General features: G+C 42.9%; 1 protein-coding gene across 4 annotated transcripts in view; it reads left to right on the forward strand.

The window, feature by feature from the left end:
• Positions 1–517: 517 nt before the first annotated feature.
• The window catches only part of FHL1 (four and a half LIM domains 1), a 63696-nt gene continuing 38244 nt past the window's right edge, over positions 518–25969 (forward strand). The window contains exons 1-2 of one of the 4 annotated variants that reach the window (XM_055267064.2): positions 518–662; positions 22129–22202. The gene's annotated coding sequence lies outside the window, so the exon portion shown is untranslated. Of the gene's footprint in view, positions 663–739; positions 914–20409; positions 20511–22128; positions 22203–25969 lie in introns of those variants that run through there. The other 3 variants (XM_055267071.2, XM_055267067.2, XM_055267066.2) reach the window with 3 other exon arrangements.

Below are 25969 nucleotides of genomic sequence, written 5' to 3' on the forward strand. Positions count from 1 at the left end.
TTTTCAGGGAGTGCGCAGGTTAGCGAGGCCCCCGGTGACGCGAGACGCCACCCTCACTTGGCTGTCTTTGTTGCTCCCACCTCCCCAGCCCTGGCCGCCTGCAGTGATTCGTGACTCCCGCAGGCCTCTAAGGCCCGCTGCACGAGGGAGGGGGCCCGAGGCGCCCCCGGCCGGCCCTCCTCTCGGTCTTCGGATCCCAGCCGGTCATCGGGAAAGAGCCTGCCACCGCGTCCCCACAGCCACCCTCTCCGCGCGCCCGGGCCTCTCCAGTGGCGGGGGCACGTGGGCGCGCGGGGTGCGTGGCAAGCCGCCCCCCTCCCCGCGCCCGTCCGGCCGCCTCCCGCGCGCACGCGCGCGCGCGCGTCCCGCACACAGCCTCCGTGCAGTGGGCAGAGCCCGGCCCCGCGCGCGCCCCGCCCCGCCCCGGGCAAGCCGCGCCCGCCCCCGCGCTCCTGCTCCCTCCCCTCGCTCCCTCCCCTCTTTCCCTCCCCGCCTCCCCGGCGCGCACCCCTCCCCTCGCGCCCCTCCCGCGCCCTACATCCACCGCCCGGCGGAGGGGGCTCAGTCCGCAGCCGCCGCCGCCGCCACCGCCGCGCCTCGGCCTCGGTGCAGGCAGCGGCCGCCGCCGCCGAGACAGCTGCGCGGGCGAGCATCCCCACGCAGTAAGCCCGCTTTCTTTCCGCTTGTGCGCGCGTGTGTGCCTCCCGCCCGCCCGCGTCCTGGGTCCCGGGGGAGCGGCTGCACTCCTGCCCCGCCGCCGCCGCCGCCGCCGCTCGGGGCTGGTCCCTGCGGTCCCAGGTGCCTCGCCTTCCACGGCTGGGTACCTGCGGCTTCGGCGGCCTCGCTGAGGACGGGGGCCGGGGGGCGTCCCGGGCTGCAGGGTGCGGGCCGAGGGACTGCGAGGTCCCCCCTGGTGCGTGCCTCGGCCTTCCCTGGGTTTTTGGCTCGATGGGGACTAGGAGGCAGTGGGGTGGAGGTGGGGGGTATCGGGAGTGAAATGGGGGCTCTGTATGTTTTCCTGTGTGGAGGATGGTGGGGAGTGAAGGGGGGGCCCTGGTTTTGTCACCAAGGATGGCAGGCAGTGGGGGGTGGGGCGAGGTGGGGACACCTCTTGGTTCCTTCAGCCAGGATAGCTAGCAGGGGCTGTGGGGAGCGGGTAAGGATGAAGCGGTGGGTCGACTCCCTTGGTTTTCCCATCAAGGATGGCGGGGATCGTGAAGGGGGGAGGTGGGAGACCTGCCTTGCTTCGCTCAACGAGGATGGCGGGGGTGGCGACGAGGAGTAGAGGTGAGGGGGCCCGCCTCGGTTTTCTTGACGGGGATGCTTGTGGGGTGGTTGGAGGATGGGGGTGGGGTGCAGAATAAGGAGGGAGGGGGAGGGCCCGCTGTGGTTCTTCTGTCCTAGGGGGATGGCGCGGGTTTGGCGAGTGGGGGTGGGGAGGGGGTGTTTCAGCTCCAGCGTGGAATCTAGAGAAGCACGAGGAAGGTTCTATCACGGGGGTTGAGCTTTAGAAGGTGGGTTTTCAAAACTGCAGGGCGTGACCTTTCCCGTCTCAAAAAGCGTGAAATCCTTACAAGGTGCCGTCTGTTCTAGGCTCTGGGAGAGAGGTTTCTGCTTTCGAAGTTTCTCTTCCTTTCCTCTCTGCTCTTAGTCGTCCAGGACTAGGTAAAGATTAAAAAAATCATCAAGGCTAAGCGACTGTTGTGTTGTTCGTGTTGAGCGCTGTATTATTTTCTGCATTTGGGAATGTGCGAGTTTCTCAGGTTTGTTTTGATTGCCCTTTACAATAAAAACCCCATACTAGGGAGATCCCTTAGGAAAAGAAAAGGACAAGGCTTATTAATGGGATGCCAGGTTTGGATTTTGAATTTCCCGAAGGGCAGGAGATACATCCTTGTAGCATTTCGCTTGGTTTTCAGAAGAGTAGAAGTAGTAGGATAAGCGTATGTATTTGCTGGAAGTCCCCTTGTATTCATTTAAATTATCCCTTCGGGATTATCCGAGCCCCCTTTGATTTGGATTTGGAATAGATCCAGTTTTCCTAATTGGAGCCATCATCTTGTAATTGCTTGTAATTCTTCTCTGGGTTATCAAATCTATGGTAAGCTTATAGAACAGCAGGAATGATTTTTCCGTCATCTTGATTAAGACAGTTTTAATGTAAATGTTATGGTGTTCCTTGGAAATGTGAACATTTGCAGAATAGCACAAGTTTAAATTATGGGCCCCCCTGGAATTTTGTAAAGCCTTTCCTGCCCCAGCTCATCTCCAAGAACCGGGCCCTCCCGATCCTTACACTGAAGAAGCAAGGGCTTCTGGGATGGTAGCTTTGCCTTTACAAACTCATGTTCATATTTGCTTAAGAAGAATACGTATTAAGCAGGCATTTGCCTTTTATGTGCTGAGACTATAGTGTTTTCCCATTTTTGGTTACATAAGGTTCCAATCAAGTCTTTACCTTCAGTCTTTAAAAATGCTTATTTTAACATTTTTAAGGGCAAATACAATATGCAACAGGAAATTGGTCAGATAGGCCATGATTTGTGCAAACCACCTCACAATAAGTACATAGTTTAAGACTATCATATAGATTCTGTAACCATATATGGTTTTTGAAATTCTAGGCTACCATTCCCATATTTAATTTTCAAAAAAGGAAAATATTTTTTTCAGCCAAGTCTAGATTTTTGAGTGAAACTAAGAAAAATTGTGTAAGATTTAAATTGATAAAATTCCTCCTGTATAATACCAGTGCATTGGAGGTAATTTAATATATATTAAATGAATGGACCGCTCAAACAAAATAATTACTTTTTTTCCTGGAAGTGTTAAACTGGAATTGTTTAAGGGGAAATAGATTTTTAGTCACAAAGACCGACAAAAATGCATTTATTTACACTATTGTATTATAATGTTAATATGGTATTCATTCTGTGCCCAAATAACAATTGAAAAAATAGCATATTTATATAATAAAATTTAAGCCTAATGTTTTTTTCTCTGAGAAGTAGAATGCAGAAAGTGGTAAAAATCTTTTACAGAGAGAAGCATGTTGATAGGAAGTGGGCTTTTAAGTTTCTCTCTGGACAAAAGGTGTAAATGGCATGTCTTTTACCTGGCTTTTTAAGAATCTGTTGCCCTCTAGGACATGAAAGACATTTCAGGAATTAACAGAAGTCGGATCAAATTCTCTTGCTAGATGTTCTTAAAGATTTTGCTGATATCCGTTTGAAAATTTGTAAATCAAGTTTTCATGTAAGAAATTAACCCTCACCTGTAAAGTTTGAGCATTAAAAAAGTTTGTTGAAGGCATGGAAGGTAATTTCCTGTGACTGAACCCTGTTTTCCCACTCCCCACCTCCTAGTTCTCTTCTTCCCCATGCCTCTCCCTTTTCCCCCTTCTGGTGCCAGCAACATTGGCTTTTATAACCGTATGGGAGTTGAACCAAATGTTCCTGCTTGCTCGAACTTGAGGCCTTATCTATTTGGCTGCTTTCCCCAGCTTTTGCCTGCTGAACTTTTTTTTTGTTAATTGAACTATCTAGTTGTTCGGATTTGGGGTAAAAGGGAGTAGACTGTAATTATTTTCTCTTAGAAGATCTTTTCTTTTAGCTCCTGTGGGACAAGAGAAGAGAAAGGTTCTTTTTTGGTCGGTGGTGTACTTAATTAAGCAGAATATATGACTGTTCGTTTATTCAACAAACATTTGCCAAGTTACCTCCTTTGTTGGAGGCTCCATGCTAGGTGTGGAGATATTTGGTTGATAAGAAATGGCTTCCACCCTTCTGGTGCAGTTATGAAAATGAAAAATAGACAGTGAATCTGTTGTGAATAATCAAGAATTGTCTGGAGTTTTTTGGACAGACAAAAAAGATTCCTTGATGTTTACATTCAGCTTTGTATTACTGTATAGAGTAGGGAGAAGTGGATGGCCAGCATCCCTTCCTGTGACTTAATGCATCTCTGATGGCCAATTGGGCCTCCCCAAAATATTTTTCTGCGGTCAACTTTGAATTATGGATAGTAATGGATGATGGAGCCCAGAAGAGTGGATAGTCCTAAATAATAGCTCGAATAAACCTTTGACCTTCCACAGGGCTGCTTCCTGAGTGCCTGGAGAAATCTCCTCTTCTTTGTGGAAAGTGCCACACTGGTGGTTTTCAGCCAGGGTGCTTTTGCCCCCCGGGGTCACTCAACAATTTTTGCCAGATGCACTCTACTGGCATCCAGTTGGTAGAGGCAGGGATGCTTCTTAAATATCCAACAGCGCATAGGGCAGTGCCCGGCGGCAAATAAAGTTATCCAGCCTGAAATGTTGATAATGCTGAGGTTGACGTAATTTCCTCTACAAAATGTAGCAGAACATAATTCCAGGAGAGTAGAGAACAATAACAGCGTCTTGAGGTGACTGAGTAGTTGGCAGAGCTCACTTTATTAGTCTCAAAAATGACTAGTTTCAGCCAGGTGCCGTGGTTCACGCCTGTGATCCCAGTACTTCGGGAGGCTGAGGCAGGGGGATCACTTGAGCCCAGGAGTTCAAGACCAGTCTGGCCAACATGGCAAAATCTTGTCTCTACTAAAAATACAAAAAATTAGCCGGGTGTGGTGGTGTGCGCCTGTAGTCCCAGCTACTTGGGAGGCTGAGGCACGAGAATCGCTTGAACCCAGGAGGCAGAGGTTGCTGTGAGCTGAGATTGCACCACTGCACTCTAGCCTGGGCGACAGAGTGAGACCCTGTCTCAAAAAAATAAAATAAATAAAAGTGACTAGTTCCTGCATACCAACCTGAAGAATTAAAAGAAAATAACAGCTACCACTTATGGCACTTACTCTGTGCCAGAGGACTTGTATACATTATATATTCTCTTCATTTTGTAAATGAGGAACCACGGAGAGGTAAAAGATCTTGCCTGGGGCCTCACAGCTGGTCAAGGTTAGAAATAGAAATCAAGATTAAGATTATTACTCCTTTGAAGTTCATGGTTTTAAGCACAACTATGCATTATCTCCCTTGCGGCATGCATCATTCAAAATCTTACTTAACAAAATGAAAATTACTATATGTCCTATATACTATTGGGCTTGCCTGAGAGTAATTAAAACCATGAATGTGAAATGTGATCATACTTGGAGTAAGTGACAAGGAGTAGGGGAAAAGGGAACCAACATTAATTGAACACCTACTAAAATTTCAGAAAGCACGCAAATTAAATATACACCCATTGTTTAATTTGATCCTTAGGGCAACTCTGCAGTTATGATGCACATTTTACAGATGAGAGCGGGAGATATTTCTTAAGTAACTTGTCTAAGATTGCACAACTAATAAGCAGCAGGATTGGGATTTGAAATGATGTCCCACAACCAAGCCACTCTTTGCTGCTTACTCTAAAGGTTAGAAGTAAGTTGAGCCTCTTGGAGAAAGGAAGGTAACTGGCCCTGGGTAAAAAGTAACTTCAGGCAGAGTGCAGTGGCTCACGCTTGTAATCCCAGCACTTTGGGAGGCTGAGCCGGGCAGATCACCTGAGATCAGGAGTTCAAGACCAGCCTGGCCAACATGGTGAAACCCCGTCACGGTTAAAACACAAAAATTAGCCAGGCGTGGTAGTGGGTGCCTGTAATCCCAGCTACTCAGGAGGCTGAGGCAGGAAGAATTGCTTGAATCCAGGAGTGGGGGGTTGCAGTGAGCCGAGATAGCACCACCGCACTCCAGCCTGGGCGACAGAGCTAGACTCCATCTCAAAAAAAAAAAAATAATTTGAGAGGTAACGTGTAGTAGACATTGGATTATATTCAGGTAGAGAATGGAGAGGTGAATTGCTGTATCAGCTGATGAGAATCGAATTCCACCTGGAATTTGTTCTAGAGATCTACTCAAATTGAAACAGTGATTGTCGTTTTGTCAAACTTCATTTTCTATCTCACCTGAATTTTCCAAGCTGTGTTTTGATAACCATGAACCCGGAAGTTATGGAAGTCTGAGCTTAACCTTTCGGTAGCTCACCTTCCACCTTAGGGCTGTCCTGTAGAACTTAGGAGTGACAACATTTGGTTTTTGTCTTCTTTTTACACAATTTAAACATTTGTGCTTGCTATGGAAATTGTTTTTATAATACGCGGCATCAAATTCATTCTTGTGTTTTTCATATGGGGTTGTTTTGTTTTGACAACTAAATATTTATTTTAAGTTTTAATGTGTTTTGTTTCAGAGCACAAAAAGAGGAAACATTTAAAAAACAGCCCAATCACAATCATTTTGTCTGAAAAGCATTTTTTTTGGGGGGTGGGCAGGAAAAGGACCGCATGTTTCATTTCATTTACTTCAATTGGAATGGAATTTTAACCACGATTCTCAAGGCAGGATGCTGGAAAAAAATGTTATTTAGTTAAAATGCATGTTTTGATATCCACATAGAACTGTGAGCCATAGGTTCTGATTATAATAATAATGTCCTGATTCTACTACAGCAATCAGCCACTTGGGTAATCAACCACCATGTATAGACATGCATGGTGATACCATCTGATTTGTCTCATCACCCATTGATTCATTCTAGAGTAGACTTGAGAGATCTGATAGAACTTGCAAGAATGAATGATCCTTTTGAAAATCAAATTTTTCAATAAGAATGGTACATTTTATTGTAGGAAAATGCAGAAAATATAGAAAAGCTTCAAGAAGAAAACCAAAATCAGTCATAATCTACCACCCAAAAATTAATGACAATATTTTGTATGTCCTTTAAAAATGCAGTACTTTCTAAAAATGGTGGATTCAAGCCCATTGCAAAACCTCCAACTTATACAGTGTGTTTTTTTTTTTTAAATGACTAGATTTTCTGAACGACTGCTACATCTCTAGATAGAAGTCATGGTCATAACCCATGAAAAGGGAAAGCTGATGGTAGTTGGAGAACTATGCTATAGTCTCTTCCTGGCAGCTATCTAAAGAAGCTTAAGGATAGCTCCTTCAATTTTCTCCTCTTCCAACTTGAATGATCAAGTTTCAATGCTAAAAGAGGCTGTCAGTACCCACCCCCCATTATTTTACAGATGAGGAAACTGAGACTCAAAGGGGTCAAGCACCTAATGTGCTAACGTCAGAGCTCCAGCTTGAATTTTTAGATTGTCTTCATAGGTAGGTAAATTATTTCCTAAAGATTCTTCACAGTCAAGAACTTTTTCATGGCTTGACCCTCAAAAGAACGAGCTCTTCTGGTGGGAGTATACTATAAAGGATACTAAAAGGCCAAGTATAATACTTGCTAATTTCAGAATATGTTCCGAACAGTTGTGGGCAGTACAGGAATTTTTTGTGTTATTTGCTTTATTGTAATTGAACATTTAGTGATGGGGAACCTCTTGGATGGGTCTAGCTCTCAGTTTAATTTCCCCCAGCCTATGAGGCAAGTGCCAAGGCATATGAAATATGCCTATAGGTACAAAAATGAAAGATGACATTAAAAGAGTCTTTAGACATGGTAGCCTGGAAGATCACAATTAGGGCTTTTGCTCCATGAAAGTATTTTTTTCCTTTATAAAGGGAGATATCTGTTGAAATTGTGGGATAGAGATTTTAAAGATTGCATCTGCTTCCAAACTAAGATCGAAAGTTAAATTGTAGTAAATGTGTGCAGTGTGGTATCATTAAACTGTGCACACATACATGAAACTGTTGTTTTAATCTGGCATCTTTTTTTTTTTTTTTTTTTTTTTTTGAGATAGAGTCTCCCTGTGTCGCCCAGGCTGGAGTGCAGTGGCGCTCTCTCAGCTCACTGCAACCTCTGCCTCCCGGGTTCAAGCGATTCTCTTGCCTCAGCCTCCCTACTAGCTGGGATTACAGGCACATGACACCACACCTGGCTAATGTTTGTATTTTTAGTAGAGACGGGGTTTCACCATGTTGGCCAGGCTGGTCTCAAACTCCTGACCTCAGGTGATCCACCCACCTCGGCCTCCCAAAGTGCTGGGATTACAGGCATGAGCCACCATGCCCGGCCTTAATCTGGCATTCTTAAAAAAATCAGTTATTTAGCTTTCTTCCCCCTTTTCTCCTGCCCCATTTCATTTCTTTCTGTAGCTGTGAGGGTCACTCTGTCTTTGTGTCTGTTTCACTCTCAGGGTGACTCTTTTTTCAGTCCACCTGACTGCACCCACGTTCCTTTTTCCAGGCTCTCCATGGATCCATATCCTTCTATCACATTCATCTGCCACTGCATTTTGCCCTTGTCCCCGTTTGCCAGTGTTAACAATTACCCCACCCTGGGCTGGGCCAGGGCTGTTTTTCAGCTTAGGCCGGGCAGGGAAGCCGATCTCCAGGGAAGATGTGGAGTGAGAAGAGTTGTTGTCACTCTATACAGAAATGTCATTGACGGAATAGGATTAAACAAAATATGTACAGAGATTACATAGGCTATGTATACATGTAAACTTGTGAACACAAAATCATTCCTTCTTTACAGCCAGGGTCCCAGCAAATGCTAAAGCTACATGAAATAATGAGTATGGATACTTATTGCCGAGGGCTTACTATTTGAACAAGTGAGAGAATTGTACTCTTGCCTAGGGGTGTATTTTTAAGTAGTTTTTGCTCCTGTTCCTTATTATTGCCTGCTAATGGATACATATATTGTCAGTAAGTGACCAACTCTCCCTAGCTTCCTGTAGTACACTGTATTTCTCTTCTGAAAATGGATTTTCGTCTGTATTTAAACCACTGAGATTTACTTGTGCCTCATTTTTGAACTACTGTAGATAAAAAACTCACAGATAGGAAATACCTGTGGACTGTTTTTCAAATGCAGTGAAACCTAGAAAAAAAATAACAGTCAAAACAGTAAGTATCTCCTGTCAGCATTTTACTGCTTGTAGAATTGATATTCTATTTGCCCACATAAAATCTCTCTGGGTGTTATTCCTGTTGCAAGGCATAGTAGCTTTTCCTCCTGTTCCTTATTATTGCCTGCTAATGGATATGTACATTGTCAGTAAGTGACCGGCTCTCCAGAGCTTCCTGTAGTACACTATTTCTCTTCTGAAAATGGATTCCTCTGTATTTAAACCACTGAGATTTATTTGTGCCTCATTTTTGAACTACTATAGATAAAAAAGGCACAGATAGGAAATACCTGTGGACTGTTTTCGAAATGCATTGAAACCTAGAAAAAGAAAATAACAATCAAAATAATAAATATCTCTTGTAAGCATTTTACTGTTTCTTTTTACCCACATAAAACTCTCTGGATGTTATTCCTGTTGCAAGACGTTAAATGTTCCATAGACTTTTTTTTTTTTTTTTTTTTGAGACGGAGTTTCGCTCTTGTTGCCCAGGCTGGAGTGCAGTGGTGCAATCATGGCTCATTACAGCCTCCGCCTCCTGGTTCGAGTGATTCTCCTGCCTCAGCCTCCTGAGTAGCTGGGACTACAGGCACCCACCACCATGCCTAGCTAATTTTTGTATTTTTGGTAGTGACGGGGTTTCACCATGTTGGCCAGGCTGATCTCGAACTCCTGGCATCAGGCGATCCGCCCTCCTTGGCCTCCCAAAGTGCTGGGATTACAGGCGTGAGCTGTTCTGTGGACTTTCTAATAACAAGAATTTGTAATATTCACAAGGTTTTAAATTTCCTTTTCAGTACTAAGGAAATGATAGCTGGGAATGCAAAGGCTTTATTGGCAAGGTTGTTTTGACAAGGATGGCACAAAACTAAATTTCTATACCTGATTAATTTATAAGTCTTGTCACTCACTTTTAGTTTTAGAGTGTGGATAAAGCTGTTTGATTCTTGTCAGATTTGAAATGTATGATTTATGAGACATTAAGGATTGGTTTTTCAGTGCACTCTGCCAGGTCTAGTTTTATGCATCATTCTTGTTTGGGAAGCTGATTGCAAGTCTGCCTACAGACATAATCAATCACCTGCACTTTCAGGTGGCCAGGTGGACTGAAGTAACAGGTTTCCCCCCAGGTTTCTCAGAGACTAAAGAATACACACACACACACACACACACACACACACACACGTTTCTCAGAGACTAAGGAATACACACACACACACGCAGACATGCAAATTATCGGTCCAAAAATATTTTTATCACTAAGCCAGAGCAGTGGATTTAGACATTTGACTTAACAAAATTTGTTTTTCAACACATTCTAGCAACTACCCTGTAAATGATCATCATTTCACCTACAACAATGAAAAGATAAAGTCCTCAGCCACATAGCTTCTAGAGGCTAAAGAGGCACATTAAGTTGCTTGTCAAAGACTCTACACCTTCAGATGCCAGGGTCAACACAAGTTTTCAAACCCTAGACCCAGTCCCTTCTAGGCCACAGAAGGTCTGCCTCTTTTAAGGAAGGAATTTTCCAATGCACTAAGCACAGCTAATCACACTAAGGAAAGAAACCAAGCAGCCAAACTAATACGAGGAAGTGAAAGTTTATACTTGCATCTTATAGCAGATGGCCTTTGTTAGAGCCACTTTTAAAATACCAGCTTCACCGAGCATGATTTAGGTACAAAAACTGGCATCCAATTAAAGCCTTCAATTTGATGAGTTTAGACAGATGTATATACCCGTGAAACCACTGCCCCAATCAGGATGTGGAATGTTTTTATCACCTCCACAAGTTTATCCTTGCCCCTTTTCCAGTAACATTCTTCCCCCAGCCCCTTTCCCCAGACATCCCCTGTTATGCTTCTGTGTGAGAGCCACTCTCAAAACTCAGATTTGAAAGTTTGTGGATCTTCCTCTATAAAAAGACTATATTTACGTCCAAAATGCAATTGTCTTCTCTATGTTTAAAATAATATTACAGAGAAATTCTAGGTATGGATTTCCTAGAATCTTTCCCTGATCCTGTGCAAGTAAGCTACTTAGTAAATAGTATCATTATGTACTTGAAGAGAAATTACAGCCAAGAGAAAAACAATTCTGATAGACAGAAAAGCAGTGTATGTTCTTCTCAAGTAGTTATAACGAGATGTCAAATCCCTCAAGAACCGGAAAGGTAAAATTTGAATTTTGCTTCGTACTTATTTGTAAAGTAAAAATGAAGACTGAGAATAAAGGTTTTATATGTATCTGTCTATCTATCTGTCTATCTAATCCTTCATCCATCCATCCCTCCAGCTAGTGTGTGTATATATGTTTCTGTATAAAATTGCTATGTATTAATAACCCTATCCCTTGAGGATTACAAAAGATTTGAAGGCTTCAGAGGGAATTTTCTGTGCATGAAAGGTGTACTATCTTTACATACTTAGGTGCAAAGCAAGCTTTTCATATGCTGTTAGTACTCTCATTGATATGTTTAATTGAACTAATAATTACTGGGCAATTTAAAGGCTGCCGCATTGAGCTGCAGTTTGTCCCTTCGTTTGTCACCTTCTAGAAAAATCCAAGTGTCAAAAAATATCTCTCTAGCTCTGTTTTGTTGCTATTCGGCATGCGTCTAGTCTCTTCTTGCCACTCTCGATTTCTACTGTTTCTGCCCTATCTTCCTTCCCTGATTTTCCTTCTCCATGTCTTTCCCATATCCTGATGCCACTTCTTTGCACTGCTCTGCTTTCTCATGAGAAAGCCATTTTTATAAACATCTCCAGACTGAGAGGGCAGCAGACTAATTCCAATGTGTCAGATAGCATCTTGGAGGCTGTTTCTCCTGTGATCCAACACTTTTTTCACACTCCTTTCCAGTTTTGAGCTGTATTGGAAATTGGAGAGTTGTGAAAGGATGGTTTTTGGATAATCAAAGTTGAATATACTTGCTGGGCTGTGTTATGACTATCTTTGAAACCACGAATCTTTAAAAATAAGTGAATAGTTTCCATTATAACATTCCTAGGAAATTTCCTTTGATAACTGTAAAGCAATTAAAATTGTCCTGAGATAAGGTGATTTATTGTTTTTCAGAATGGGCCATAAAGATATTAAAAGAACCCCTTCAACATTTGTCAAAACCCATAAAATGCACAACGCAATGAATGAACCCTAATGTAAACCCTAGACTTTAGTTCATTATAATGTATTAACGTTGGCCCATCAATTGGGACAAATGTACCACATCAATACAAGATGTTAATAATAGGGGAAACTGGGAGATGGATGCTAAGGAGGTGTACAGAAACTCAGTACTTCCTGCTTAGTTTTTCTGTAAACCTAAAACTGCTAAAAAAAAAAAAAGTCTACTAATTAAAAAAAAAACTCTTCAAATGTATGGGTTTCAGAAATACAAAGACTAGATCAGGAACTTTTTATTATTACCGTGTGGATTAAAGTCCACTGTTTGTGGCCAGGTGCAGTGGCTCATGCCTGTAATCCCAGCAATCTGGGAGGCCAAGATGGGTGGATCACTTAAGGCCAGGAGTTTGAGACCAGCCTGGCCAACATGATGAAACCGCGTCTCTGCTGAAAATACAAAAATTAACCGGGTGTGGTGGCATGTGCCTGTATTCCCAGCTATTCGGGTGGTTGAGGTGGGAGAATCGCTTAAACCCGGGAGGCAGAGGTTGCGGTGAACCAAGATCACGCCACTGCACTCCAACCTGGGAGACAGAGTGAGACCCTGTCTTAAATAAATAAATAAATAAATAAATAAATTCCAGTGTTTGTTTTTCAGAATGAGTGAAATAAGATGTGTGTTTCTCCTTGAGTGATGTAACTTGTGGCACGAGCCCCTGAAAAGGGGAAGTATGAGGTTCCAGGAGAGCTGCCCAGTACCTCCAGTGCCATGTCTAGTTGCACAGTTGTCAGTAGATAGGAGGTCAGTGGGAGCACTGGGTTGGGACTTGGCATGCCACCCTTGAAACATCATGCCATCTTTGCAGTGGAGTCCCAGATTTGGCAAATTCCCTGCCCTACAACCCAGTGGGCCCTCTTTTGACCCTTGCATTTGTGGTATCATTAGCAACAGTGACAGTTGGTGAGCTTATGCCAACTCCGAGCCAATATCCAGGTCAGAGTTCGATTGCTTTGGGCCAAAGGCTATTATCGCATGGCTTGTAGAAGCATAGACCCAATGCCAGAACTTCATGCACTTACTCAATATGGCCAGCTCTACAGTAAACGTGTGTGAAAAGATTCGGTTTTTATAGGCATTAATGTAAATAGTTTCTTTATATTGGACCTGGGTAACTATGATGGGCAATTACAAGTAGCCATTGCTTTCCTGAGTTGGCTATGAGAACAGAGCATTCTGTGGTACGTGGTAGTGGGGGTGAGGGGAGGATCAGGTCTAAGAGGGACATTGCAACTGCAAAGGGAAAGAAAAAACTGAGAAGCTATCAAGGATTAGAAGGCAAATGGGAGCCATCACTCAAGCACTGTATATCTTGAAGTGGTTGTCTGTCAGGTCTGTGATAAGACCTGGGGTGAAAAACCTCATAGTTCGTGTGATTATCTGAAAAACACCAATAAAGGGAAGAATTGATTATAGAGTTTGCCTGTTTAGTTTTTTTTTTGTTTGTTTTTTTTTTTGAAACTGTGTCTTGCTCTGTCACGCAGGCTGGAAAACCGTGACGATCGTGGCTCACTGCAGCAGCCTTGACCTCCTGGGCGCAAGCAATCCCTCTGCCTCAGCCTCCTGAGTAGCTGGGACTGCAGGTGTGCATCACCACACCCATCTAATGTTTTAGTTTTGTAGCAGCAGGGTCTCGCTATATTGTCCAGGCTGGTCTCAAACTCCTGGCTTGTTTAGCTTATTAAACTTTATTTTGTATATTGGAAGTAATTCTTTGTGTACAGATCTGTTAGGTATATTCATTGTTACATCTATTGTTAGACAAAATTTTATTTTTCTTAATTTCATTGGTTGCCTGAATTGACAATATATGTGGTACCTACCTGTTAAAAGCAGATTTTGATGAGGAAGGGGAGAAAGAGGATAAAAATAACCTCTCCCCCAAGTCCCATTTCATGATGGAAGCTAGGATTCCAGTTCAGTGGCCAGGCTAACTGGTCACTTGATGCCAGTAGTGCGCCAAATGGTGGCACTGCCACTGGATTTCTTTCAGTCAGCTTCACAATCGATACCAAATCCTGCAGCTGACGTGACTTTACTGCGATTCCTGTTGATTGGAAAAATGGCAAAAGTCACCATCTAACCCAATCATGATATGTTTGTTTCCCAGGTATAGACAGGCTGGGTTAGTCATTAGGCCTAGTGTAGTCATGCTCCCTAACTACTGTAAGTATCTGGAAGGACTGGGGAGGTGTAGTGGCAGCAGCTTGTGGGACAGGCATGTGACAGCATCCTTTTGCCCCCTTGCTGCTCTCACCCACCTGCTTCTTGCGACCTATTGGCTCCTCTTCGTCTTCCCCTCCCTCTGTCTCCTCTTTATCCTTAATCCAGTTACTTTTGAATTTTCTGTTAAGGAACCAGGAGGGCCTCAGCATGAAAATAATTGGCTTAAGTATTCAAAGTACCAGAGCAACATACTTTATAATTCTTGGACTGCCTGATTGCTACTGCTGCAGTGGTTTGTTGGGTATTAAATGAGACTTAGGGCATTTCGTCAACGTTTTCTGACATACAATTTGAAAGTTGAATTTTGTCACCTTACAAACTTATCATTCCTGCAACTTTTAAAACCCCCCTAAATTTTCCTTATGTGTTTATGATTATCCCCGTAGCAGATAATGGCCACATGCGTGCTGATATGAAGGATTTGCTCCAGTGCTAATTGATGGGAGCAGAGCTGCCCAGTTGCTAAGTGTAAGGAAACAGTTTATGGAGTGCCAATGCCAGTTTAGGAAAAGTATGGGGCTGAGTACTTAGTAAGATGAAATAAAAAAATATTTATCGAGTGCTTACTCTAAGGAGAAGGCACTTGGCTAGGTTTGCTAGATGCTGTGGGGAGCCTTAAAACAACAGTGATCTCTTCAAGGCCGGGCGTGGTGGCTCACGCCTGTAATCTCAGCAGTTTGGGAGGCCGAGGCGGGCAGATCACTTGAGGTCAGGAGTTTGAGACCAGCATGGACAATATGGTGAAACCCCATCTCTACTAAAAATGCAAAAATTAGCAGGGTGTGGTGCTGTCTGCCTGTGGTCCCAGCTACTCGAGAGGCTGAGGCAGGAGGATCACTTGAACCTGGGAGATGGAGGTGGCAGTGAGATGAGATTGTGCCACTCCACTCCAGCCTGGGCAACAGAGAGAGACCCTGTCTCAAAAAAAAAAAAGTACTAGCGATCTCTTCAAGCAAAGAACGCCCATTCTAATTGGAGAAGCTGTTAAAGACCCATGAAGGATGTGGTGGAAAGAGTATTGAACTACGTAAGGTGTGGGGAGGGAGTCAGGAGTTTTGAATCCTAGCCCGAGTTCTGCCACTAAGCATTGGAAACTCTGGGCAAATCATCTCCCCACTCTGGGTCGCAGTTTCTAAAAAGGCAAATGAACAAGATCATCTCTAAGATATTCTGTGGATTGATTCATAAATGTGGAAGAGATTCCGGAAAACGGAAGCTTGAGCCCAGGAGTTCCAGACCAGCCTGGGCAACATGGTGAGACTCTGTCTCTACAAAAAATTAGCCTGGTGAGGTGATGTGTGTTTGTAGTCCCTGTTACTCAGGAGGCTGTGGTGGGAGGATCACATGAGCCAAGGAGGCTGCAGTGAGCTATCACCTGGGAGCTTGTTAGAAATGCAACTTTCATGGGCCCCACTCCAGACCTAGGGAATCAGAAACGCTGGGGATGGGGCTCAGCCATCTGTGTCCTAACAAGGTCCTCTCTCAGGAGATTTTGAGGCACAATAAAGTCTGACAATTACAGGCTATAGGAATTTGGGGCAGTGGTTCTCAGCCTTTGCCATATAATAGATTCATCTGGGGAACTCTGTTGGGGGTGGGGCACTGACTTTGTTTATGCTGCTGTAACAGAATATCTGAGACTGGGTACCTTATAAAGAACAGAAATCTGTTTCTCACGGTTCTGGAGACTGGGAAGTCCAAGATTAAGGTGCAAACAGGTTGGATTGGTAAGGGCTGCTCTCTGCTTTCAAGATGACACTTTACTGCTCCAGCCTCCGGAGGGGAGGAACGCCCTGCCCTCATGTGGCAGAAGGCAGAAGGGCAAGAGAGCCAAAGGCTCTCTTGAAGCTTTAATCCCATCCACCAGGGAGGAGCCTTCCCAGTTTAATCACCCCACCTCTTAGAGGCCCCACCTCTCAGTACCATCACATTGGCTATTAAGATTCAACACCTGAATCTTGGACACATAAAAACCGTAGCAGGCACCCAGGCATCACGAGTTGCTTTGGCTCCCCAGGTGCAGCCAATTTTGAGAATCACTGGTTTAGGGGAAAGTGGCATGAGCCAAGACTTCTGTCATTCTCTAGCGGCAATGAACCTCAGATGCAGGGAGTCAGCCAAAGCCAGAGGCTTGAATTTCACTCTAAGAAACTTGGCCTTTAGATTACAATGGAGAAAGGTTTTTGGCAATGGGAGTGATACGTTCGAGGTGGAACATTTGAGAGATGATTCTGACGCTAGCTATGTGAAGAAGAGGGCATACCCATAGTTAAGAAATCTGATGAAATAGTCTGGTGTGAAGTGATAATGGGCCCAATTAGGACCTTAGAAATGAAATTATAGGGAAGAAAATGTATGAAAGCTCTTTTGCAGGAAAAATGGGCAGGGTTTGGTGATGGTTGCTGGGGTGACAGCAATGTTAGAATGTCTTTGGTTCAGGAGTTCCTCTCAGACTTCTGGGAGGGCCAGTGCTCTCTAGATGCATCTGGCAAAATTGTCATGTATGGATCTGTACAATTCTTTGTTTTTTGTTGCTTTGATTTAGGAGTTATAATGTGGAGGTGACCCACAGCGAGTTATAGAAAAATACAGAATTATAGTCACCTCAAAAGCTACTCATGGTCATCATGTCAGAGGGAAAAAATGCTGTTTTTCTTTTAAGGAAAGAATGCTTGGAGTTGTGGGAAAGTTGTAGACTTGGCAGTGAGTAATTCAAGCCTATCAGTCAATTAAGTGAGTTTTTATTTTATCATGTGTTTTATTTGGGAGCTGCTGTAATAGTCATTGAGAGGACATCAGTCTTCATACCATTAAAACAAAACAAAAATACCATTGAACATTAGGGCAAAGGACAAGAATTTCAAGGTTTTTACCTTTTGACTTTAGCAAATATTTGCTGCTCCATTTTTCTTGCTAGATTTTGCCATTTGACTTGTGTTTTTGCTTTGTTCCAATTTGTTCTTTGTGCTTGTTAACTGTAGTGTCCTCTATTTTTTTTTTTTTTTTTTTTGAGACACAGTCTTGCTCTTTTGCCCAGGTTGGAGTGCAGTGGTGCAATCTCGGCTCACTGCAACCTCTGCCTCCTGGATTCAAGTGATTCTCGTGTCTCGGCCTCCCAAGTAGCTGGAATTACAGGCGTGCACCACCACGTCTGGCTCATTTTTGTATTTTTAGTAGAGATCGGGCTTCTGCATGTTGGCCAGGCTGGTCTTGACCTCCCAAAGTGCTGGGATTACAGGTGTGCATCACTGCTCCTTGCCTCTATTCTATTTTTGATGGCTTTTTTATTCATAAGTATTCTTAAGGTTTTAATATTCCAGTTAAAAAATAAATATATTTGTCCCTTTATGTTTTTCCCCAATATACTTATTCTTCCTTTATGACCAAAAATTATTTAAATTTGCATCCAGAAATAGCTCACAGAAAGAGCTCCTTGGTATTTATTTAGGGCACGGTGGGGCCTTTTGTTAGTTTCTAGGTCATGCCACATCTGGAAGGAAAGACACCTTTTATTTACTAATGTGAAAATCTATGAAAGCAGACTCAGTATTTTAAAGGGTTGCATATATTCCTATACAAAGTTAAAAATGACTCACTACTTCAACTTTGGTAAATGTGTGCACTTTAGTTTTTGAAAGAAGTGCAAAAATCTGCAGAAAAATCTGGACTAATCATAACTTGAAATTTTTAGTATATCTAGTAGATAACTTTTAAAAATATAACCCATCTTTTCCCAAACTGGATAAGGATAATTCCTCTCTTTGCAAATTGTGAGGAATACTATGATTATATCATATAAAATAGATATAGAAATGTGTAGAATAAATGATCTTCCAGACAGAGTATATAGAGTATATCACCAGATAATACTCTGTACTAAATATAAGGACACAAAACTGGACTTTATTATGTTTCTATAACTGGTAATATCCTTCTGGTTTTTGCTTGTTTATTAAATGAATATACTGTTAAAGATTTGGTTATGCTGTAGATCTTGATTATGTTGGAATTATTAAAAATGAGGCATCTTTAATCTTATTTCCAATAAATTATTTTGCCGAATGAGAGCCAGTTTACCAGTTCTTTTGTTAAAGAAAATGAGCCAGTGGCTACCTCAGTTGTATTTATCATTGCCTTTTATGGTAAACATTTAAAATGTGTTTTTAATGGTGCACATGCCAATGTTTCTGACCTCTATAGTAGCATAAGTATTTGAATAAAAGTGAGGTAAATGAGAAGTCTGTGCGGCCCAGTCTCATCACTAGTGTACCTAATTAAGAAGATGTTTGGAATTCACTGTTCTTTGATTTCTTGGGTGGGAGAGAATATTCTGAAGGATGTGATTAAGGAATCGTTACCATGACAATCACATTCAAAGAATTGAGAGGAGACAGTGAGTCTGTGGGGGATCATCTCTTTTGATTGATTTGACTCTTAAGTTCTTTCAAACAGCTGTTGTCACTGGATTTTCTTTTCCACGTAATTCACACAATTGATTGGTGATGTGGGGATCATTGAAGCTTGGTTGTCAGTAGTGATAAGGGTCAGCAGTGTCCATGACGACAATACTTTTGCTAAACCTGGAGACTGATTGTATGTGTTAAATGTCACTAAAAAGTAACTCTTGGCTTCTTCTGGAATAATATACGTGGTTTGTCTATTCTCACTTATTAATTTTGTCAGGGTGGGATATGATTATCATGAACTCTTTGAAAGCATGACTAACTCTAAAGTGTTTGAGCTTTATTTTGGATTACTTTGCTGTCATCTTACCCGGTGTTTTGTGTGCTGTTTTGTTTTTATTCTTTACCTTGCACAATATTGTCAACGTAATTTATATGATGTTCTGGTCAGAGACACAATTACACGCTGCAGATTGAAAAGTACACACAAATATACCCACCACGAGTGTCTTCAGCCTCACGACCCCAGCTCATGTTAAGTGGGACATGCTAGTACAGACGATAAAGTGAAATGGAGATACAAAGGCAGTTCAGATCTGACTGTCAATTTTTCTCCTTCTTTATGGACTAATTCTGAGTGGTGAAACCATGAACTATGGAAGGAAGACTGCTCCAGCGTGAGTCTGAGTTGAATCCCATGTGAGAGCTTTGCCTCCTCAGCCTTTGGGCCTTTCTTTCTTCTGCCCTCTGGAGGGTGTCAGAGAACATGAAATGCAAGGACTTTCTGGAAAGGATAGCCAGGGTTTGGTCTGGTTACTAGAAGACACTTTCCCTGCCCCTTCCCCACTTGTACCCCCTCCAAGCCGGAACATGTAGAGGTGAGGAGCAGACACAGAGATGGCAGGGAAGCTACAGGCGCACGCCACCACGCCCGGCTAATTTTTGTGTTTTTTCAGTAGAGGCGGGGTTTCATCATGTTGGCCAGCATGGTCTTGATCTCCTGATCTCGTGATCCACCCACCGCAGGCTCCCAAAGTGCTGGAATTACAGGTGCCAGCCACCACACCCAGCCAAAATAAGACTTTTTTTTGTCCGTGCCACCGAGATACTTAACATCTTACAGGACTAACAAAACCTAACATGAACCAATCCAGATTCATATGATAGAATATGAAAATGTTTTCTGGAAAGAATAGCCAGGGTCCCAGTCTAGTTACTAGAAGACACTTTCCCTGTCCCTTCCCCACCTGTAGCCCTTCCAAGCTGGAATGTACAGAAGTGAGAAACAGACAGACAGATGGCAGGGAAGCCATTGGCAAGGTGGGAATCTTAGGAAGGAAGTGATTCCGGTTCTTGAAAAAGAGAACCGGATTCCATCAAGTAGAATCGGTATGAATTGTACCCATCTCTAGGAAAAATCAATTCCAGAAGGGTGAGTAAGACGAAATATGGTAAGACTAGTGTGTGACAGATTCAGGTTTGGAGCTTCAGTTGGATTGAATCGAAAGAGAGGTATATTTGGTGTCAAGCGTTTGTGGCGGTATGTGAAATCATTATCCACATTTGGTAACAGTTTGACTTTTTGCCTGCTATAATAATAGTAGTAAGCATGTATTTAACATTCAATGGGTACCTTGTGTGGGGGAGGCACTGCCAAATGCTTTACATGGATGTACCTCCTTACCTCTATGAGGTAGGTGGCCATTATGATGCTCATAGAGGCTGGACAGCTAATATGAGGCGGAGCTGGTATTTGAGCTCAGGCAGTCTGACTCTGGTGCCCCTGCTGTGAAGAGCTGTGCCATGCTGCATTCCTCCTGTAGCTGCACGAAAGGGTGTGGAATCTTCTAGAAACAGTGAGTTCTATATGAGTGGAGTGTGGTGGTGGGAGATGAGATGGAGTAAAGCCTTTTGTGTAAACATACCATGCTAAGTACTAGGAGATAGAAATGAAATAAGAGATTTTTGTTCCTGCCACGAAGATACTTAATATTTTACCGGACAAAGAAAACCTGACATGAAACAATCCAGGTTCATATGATAGAATATGAAAATATTGTCTCTACTTAAGTACAGGTGGGAGGAGGACTGGAAGATGTTCCTTTGAATTAAGTCACTTTAAAACATTTGCTTTCAAATGTTAGCGCTTCACCATGGGCACAAAATTTGCCTTCCTCCAGGCTTTTGGCCTGACAAACAAGAACCCTGTCCCTATAGTCAGCAGATTTGTCCATTTTGAGTTGGGAAGCATTGTCTTCAGCCTTTTCTTCCTGACAACAATCCTGACAATCGTCGTCAGGATCTCTAAAGAGATGAACCCATTAGCCTAGTGAACCAACTGTCTCAGCTGTTTATTTACCAGCACATTAACAGTTTTTCCATTTATATCCACTGCCTGTGTGAAGATCAGCCTGGAAATGGTTTGAGGGCAGGGTGGGAGGGGTGGTTACACACCTGGTTGTAATCCTTGGTTTATTTTTGCCCTGTTTCCATCTATACTTCTTGAGAGCTTCCTGTGTTCCAGGCACTGACCTGGGTGTTGGGACAGAGCAGTGAAAAAACAGACTGGGTCCCCCGCCCAAGGCACTGTCTTTTCCTCAGATTTCATTCGCTCATGTACATTTTCATAGTTGATCTAAATGTGGCATTTGGTGTGAATTCTAGGATTTCACACTTTTGGGATAATGCAATGATCACACTCCCTTTCTCCTTTGCCCCAGCCAGTCCTTTCTGAATAAAGGTTGGAGGGTTGGGGGAGGAAGGCAGTGATGCGAATGGGCCTGTGGGGAGGTTGCACGGGCTTGAGGAGGGCAGCATGTCGTAGCGGGCCATATTTGTGTCAGGGTTGCGAACGGCACAGGGCACACCTGTTTCCTAGTGCTGCAGAACCCTCATCCTGGGATGAGCCTGCCCGCTAGTCTGCATCCTAATCCTGCTGTTGATTGGAGATAACTTCAGCGGTCACAGGGCACCTCGTCTCCATGGCAACCCCTCTAAATGTTCCTCTGGTGACTTGTGCTCTACATTCTGGCTGGATCGGAGCCCTCCTGTGGCAAAATATTCTAAAGATGTTAGAGAGAGAGAGAGAAAAAGGCTCAACTAATAAATCTATTCTAAACGACTGAGTCATTTGTTTTGATTACCCGGGTGATTGCCAAATGTTAATTTAAAACTGAAATAGGCCATGAGCTCACTCCCCTAACAATGCTGAGTGTTTGAGCTAATACAGCTTGATAATGAGGGAGCCAGATCCACTGCCAGTGCTCATGTTATATGATAAACAGACATTTGGAGAAATATGCAGAACATCTTGGCAGTTTTCCTTTAACTCTAAGGGTTGTAAATACAAAGTAGAATGTGTTACCATGAGCCATTTCATAGGAAGTTGACTTTATTTATTTTTTTTAGAATTCAGAACTTTGCTTCTAAAAAGGTAACTTTGCCTTTTGATTCTCATTTTTTTCCCTAACTTAGGCACCTTGGAAGTTGTTTTCAACCATATCCGGCCTTTGCCGAATACATCCTATCTGCCACACATCCAGCGTGAGGTAAGTTTTACTAATTGCCACACATTCTTACACTGATCTCCAACCTTCTAAGTTGTGGTATTAGGGGTGGCATTGTACAAAGGGCTTTATTTGTACAGGAGGTTTCAGAAGGTTCATTTTAATTGACCCAACCAATGTCACTGCTTACTCTAAATATTAGCTCTCGGGGGGAATGTCTTTTCAAGGGAAAATCTCATTTGCTTTCAACTTGGGCGTATGAAAAGGGAATTTGCCAGGCACAACAGAACTATTCTAAGGTCTGCTTGAAAGTAAAGATCTGCTCATATCGTTGCACGAACAGTAGGGAGCAGGAAAGCTGCATGGAGCAAACGCTGGGATGGGACGGAGGAGACTCCTGCTGCCAGCCAGGAGGAGGTTAGGCTGACCTGATCAGCTATTAGGAATCTTTCTCCGTGGGTGGAAGGAGCCAGGGTGCAGGACTGGCACTGCAAAATCTGGTGATAGAAGGCCAAAGAGTGCTTCTGCTCAGTGACATTAATAGGGTCCAGGAGATTTTCTTCTGATTTGCTCTCAAGTTCAGAATAACCTGTGGGAAGCCAGGTTGAGTAAGACCTTCCAATGCTTATATTGGATAAGCATTCTCTGTCCTCTTCATTTAGCCACAGTGGCTTGTTTATACTCTGTGATGACTCAGGGTTCCTCAATTTTCTCTGAGAGAAGGACATTGACCTTTGAAAATAATGAAAGGAAGGAATCTAAGAGAAGGCTCATCAAGGCACGATACAGGAATGGTCCCTCCTTTTTGGTGCCCCGGTCTCTGTGCGTTCACAAGAGGGAATGTAACCTTTGCCAGCACTGTACCTGTCAGGATTTGCCATTTCATCCCTCAAAAGGTTGCTGTGTTTTTGCCTTCACCTTCACCCTGCCCACCCCTGCACGCAGCCACATGGTCAGTGTAGGTACTTAGATTTCAGTCAGGGTACATGCTCACCAGGTGAAAGAATTGCCTTTGTTATGTCTACTTGCTACAGAATTCTCCCCAGGTTTTAAAATATATATCTTCAAATACCTAAATGTATTAAACCTTAAAGAGTAAAAAGCATAGGACAAACTTTTAGAAATGCTAAACCTGAATTTTATCCATTTCATCAATTATGGTGGTAGTCGGAAGTCCTTCCAAGGCCCTCGGGCTTGAAGCAGGCTCAGTGATACAAGCTTTCAGCAGCTTCCCTCTGCTGCTGGAGATGGAATCTTCATTTCTGGGTCTAAATCGTGCCATAGCTCTCATTCATAGCCTTTACCTATAATGGTTGTTTTCAAACTTAAAAAAAATGACAGAAACCTATCTTCAAAAATACAAATCTTTAGATCTAACCCCAATAGAGAAAACCCAAGCCGAACTGCTTTGGCTCAAGTAGGAGGCTGTGACTCTCTGTTACCCTCCTCTGAGGGTGAGCCCTATTGAAAAAGCAGAGATTTTAGCTCTGTGCCCTTTCCCAGCTCTTATTTTTATTTTCCCACAGAAGAGGCTAGATTCTTTAAGGAGATATAAAGAAGGGAGATATAAAGATATAAGATTCTTTAAGGAGATATAAAGAAGGGAGATATAAAGATATAAAGATTCTTTAAGGAGATATAAAGACATCCTCTCATCAGCTGGAAATGCCAGCTAGGTGAGACCTGGCTATGCATATGCATTGTTTGCCTTTAGTAATTCCATAGCAATCTGCAAATTCGATCAGCTTCATCAGCAGAAAACTTTGATAGAAACCATGTGTAAAAGGGCTGTGTTCTTAAAGTGGAGCATTTAAATCGGAGTTTTTCAAACACACATTTCAAGTGGTTTTATGATACCAAGCACACCCCAATGACATCTTTACATTGACCAAAACTTGGTGTCCTTGGGTTTTCTTTTAAAGCACTGAGTTTCTCAGGTGTGTCAGTTGAATAGAATCTGCTAAATTCTGTTTTTTTTTTAAATTTTATTTATTTTTATTTATTTTTTTTTATGGAGTCTTGCTTTGTCACTCAGGCTAGAGTGCAGTGGTGCAAATGCAGTGGTGCGATCCGGCTCAGTGCAACCTCCATCTCCCAGGTTCAAGCAGTTCTCCTGCCTCAGCCTCCTAAATACCTGGGATTACAGGCGTCTCTACGCCAACATGCCTTGCTAATTTTTATAATTTTAGCAGAGACAGGGTTTCATCATGTTGGCTAGGCTGGTCTCAAACTCCTGGCCTCAAGCGATCTGCCCTCCTCGGCCTCCCAAAGTGCTGGGATTACAGGCGTGAGCCACTGTGCCCGGCCAAATCTGTTAAATTCTGTTTCCCTGTAACAGAAATATATGGGATTACACAATTGCATCTGGTGTCCTTTCTTCCTTTCTTTTATTCATTCATTCAGCCCTACTGTAGGCCAGGGCAGGAATGTAGTGGTCAGCACAAAAACAACAAAAAATACATTTTGGGTTTGATATTCTTCAAGGGTGGGACATGCCTACATTATTTTCCCTTTTGCAGACGAGGAAACTGAAAATTGCTTTGCTTTTCTCAATTACTTTGCCCAGTATTCAGTAGACAGGTATGGATGCAGGGGTACAGTTCCAAGTCCCCATCTCTACACTGCTCTTTGAGCCTATGATTTATGCCACTTCCATATAAGCATGTGCAAATAAAGTATTCAGTAATTGCCATGGATGCAGCTGTCCCTGGGACCCGAAGGCCCTAAAATGAAAATAAATGTAAACTGTGTGTTTCACCTCTATTTTTAAAACGTTTGTTTGAAATAATTGAATAGTAAAATGGGCTTTGCTGTTTTCACATGAGGATATCTTGTTCTTTTATTTTTTATTTTTGAGATGGAGTCTCACTCTGTTGCCCAGGCTGGAGTGCAGTGGTGCGATCTCGGCTCACTGCAGTCTGTACCTCACAGGTTCAAGTGATTCTCCTGCCTCAGCCTCCCAAGTAGCTGGGATTACAGATGCGTGCCCCCATGCCTAGCTAATTTTTGTATTTTTAGTGGAGACGGGGTTTCACCATGTTGGCCAGGCTGGTCTTGAACTCCTTACCTCAAGTGATCTGCCTGCCTTGGCCTCCCAAAGTGCTGGGATTACAGGCGTGAGCCACCATGCCCGGCCTATTTTGTTCTTTTAAATGATGGTGTGTCCCCTTTTAATACAGTATTTATCATAGATAAACTTTATTATTCAGAAACTTAGAATTATTCCATTTGGCTGCCTTTTAGTTTACGGAATTATTTGGAACACAAGCTTGAACACATAATTCTTAACACATACGTGAACCGGGCTAAATTCGAGTATTTGTACGATAGTAGTGACAATATTGTTAATTAAACATGTGTTTCACATGTAGGAGATATTTATATCACTGACATATGGTCATTTTCATTATTGATTTGGCAGTTTTTTAATATTCACAAAACACAAAATTTTGAAATACAGTAGTCAAAGTGATATGATTTGTGCCATTTGTATTGATGTAACCTCTCTTCTTGGTGCACTAGCAATAAGAAGGAAAATCAGCACAGATGGGTTACACAGACTTACAGAATTTGGAAATTATCAGTTTAGAGCCAAGGTCTGAAACTGGTGGGCTGGATCTGGCACACAGAGGTGTTCTTTTAAAATTTTAATTGCCAGCATTTAAAAATTGAAAGGTTTCATATTTTTTGAAGTTCAAAATTTTCAGCTTCTCTTGAAATATCAGAAGATCTGGAGCCAAATGGCTGCTGTTTCTTTTTTCTTTTTTTTTTTTTTTTTCTGAGATGGAGTCTCCCTCTGTCGCCCAGGC

The sequence above is a fragment of the Symphalangus syndactylus genome, chromosome X (genome assembly GCF_028878055.3).
Source record: "Symphalangus syndactylus isolate Jambi chromosome X, NHGRI_mSymSyn1-v2.1_pri, whole genome shotgun sequence".
NCBI lineage: Eukaryota > Metazoa > Chordata > Mammalia > Primates > Hylobatidae > Symphalangus > Symphalangus syndactylus.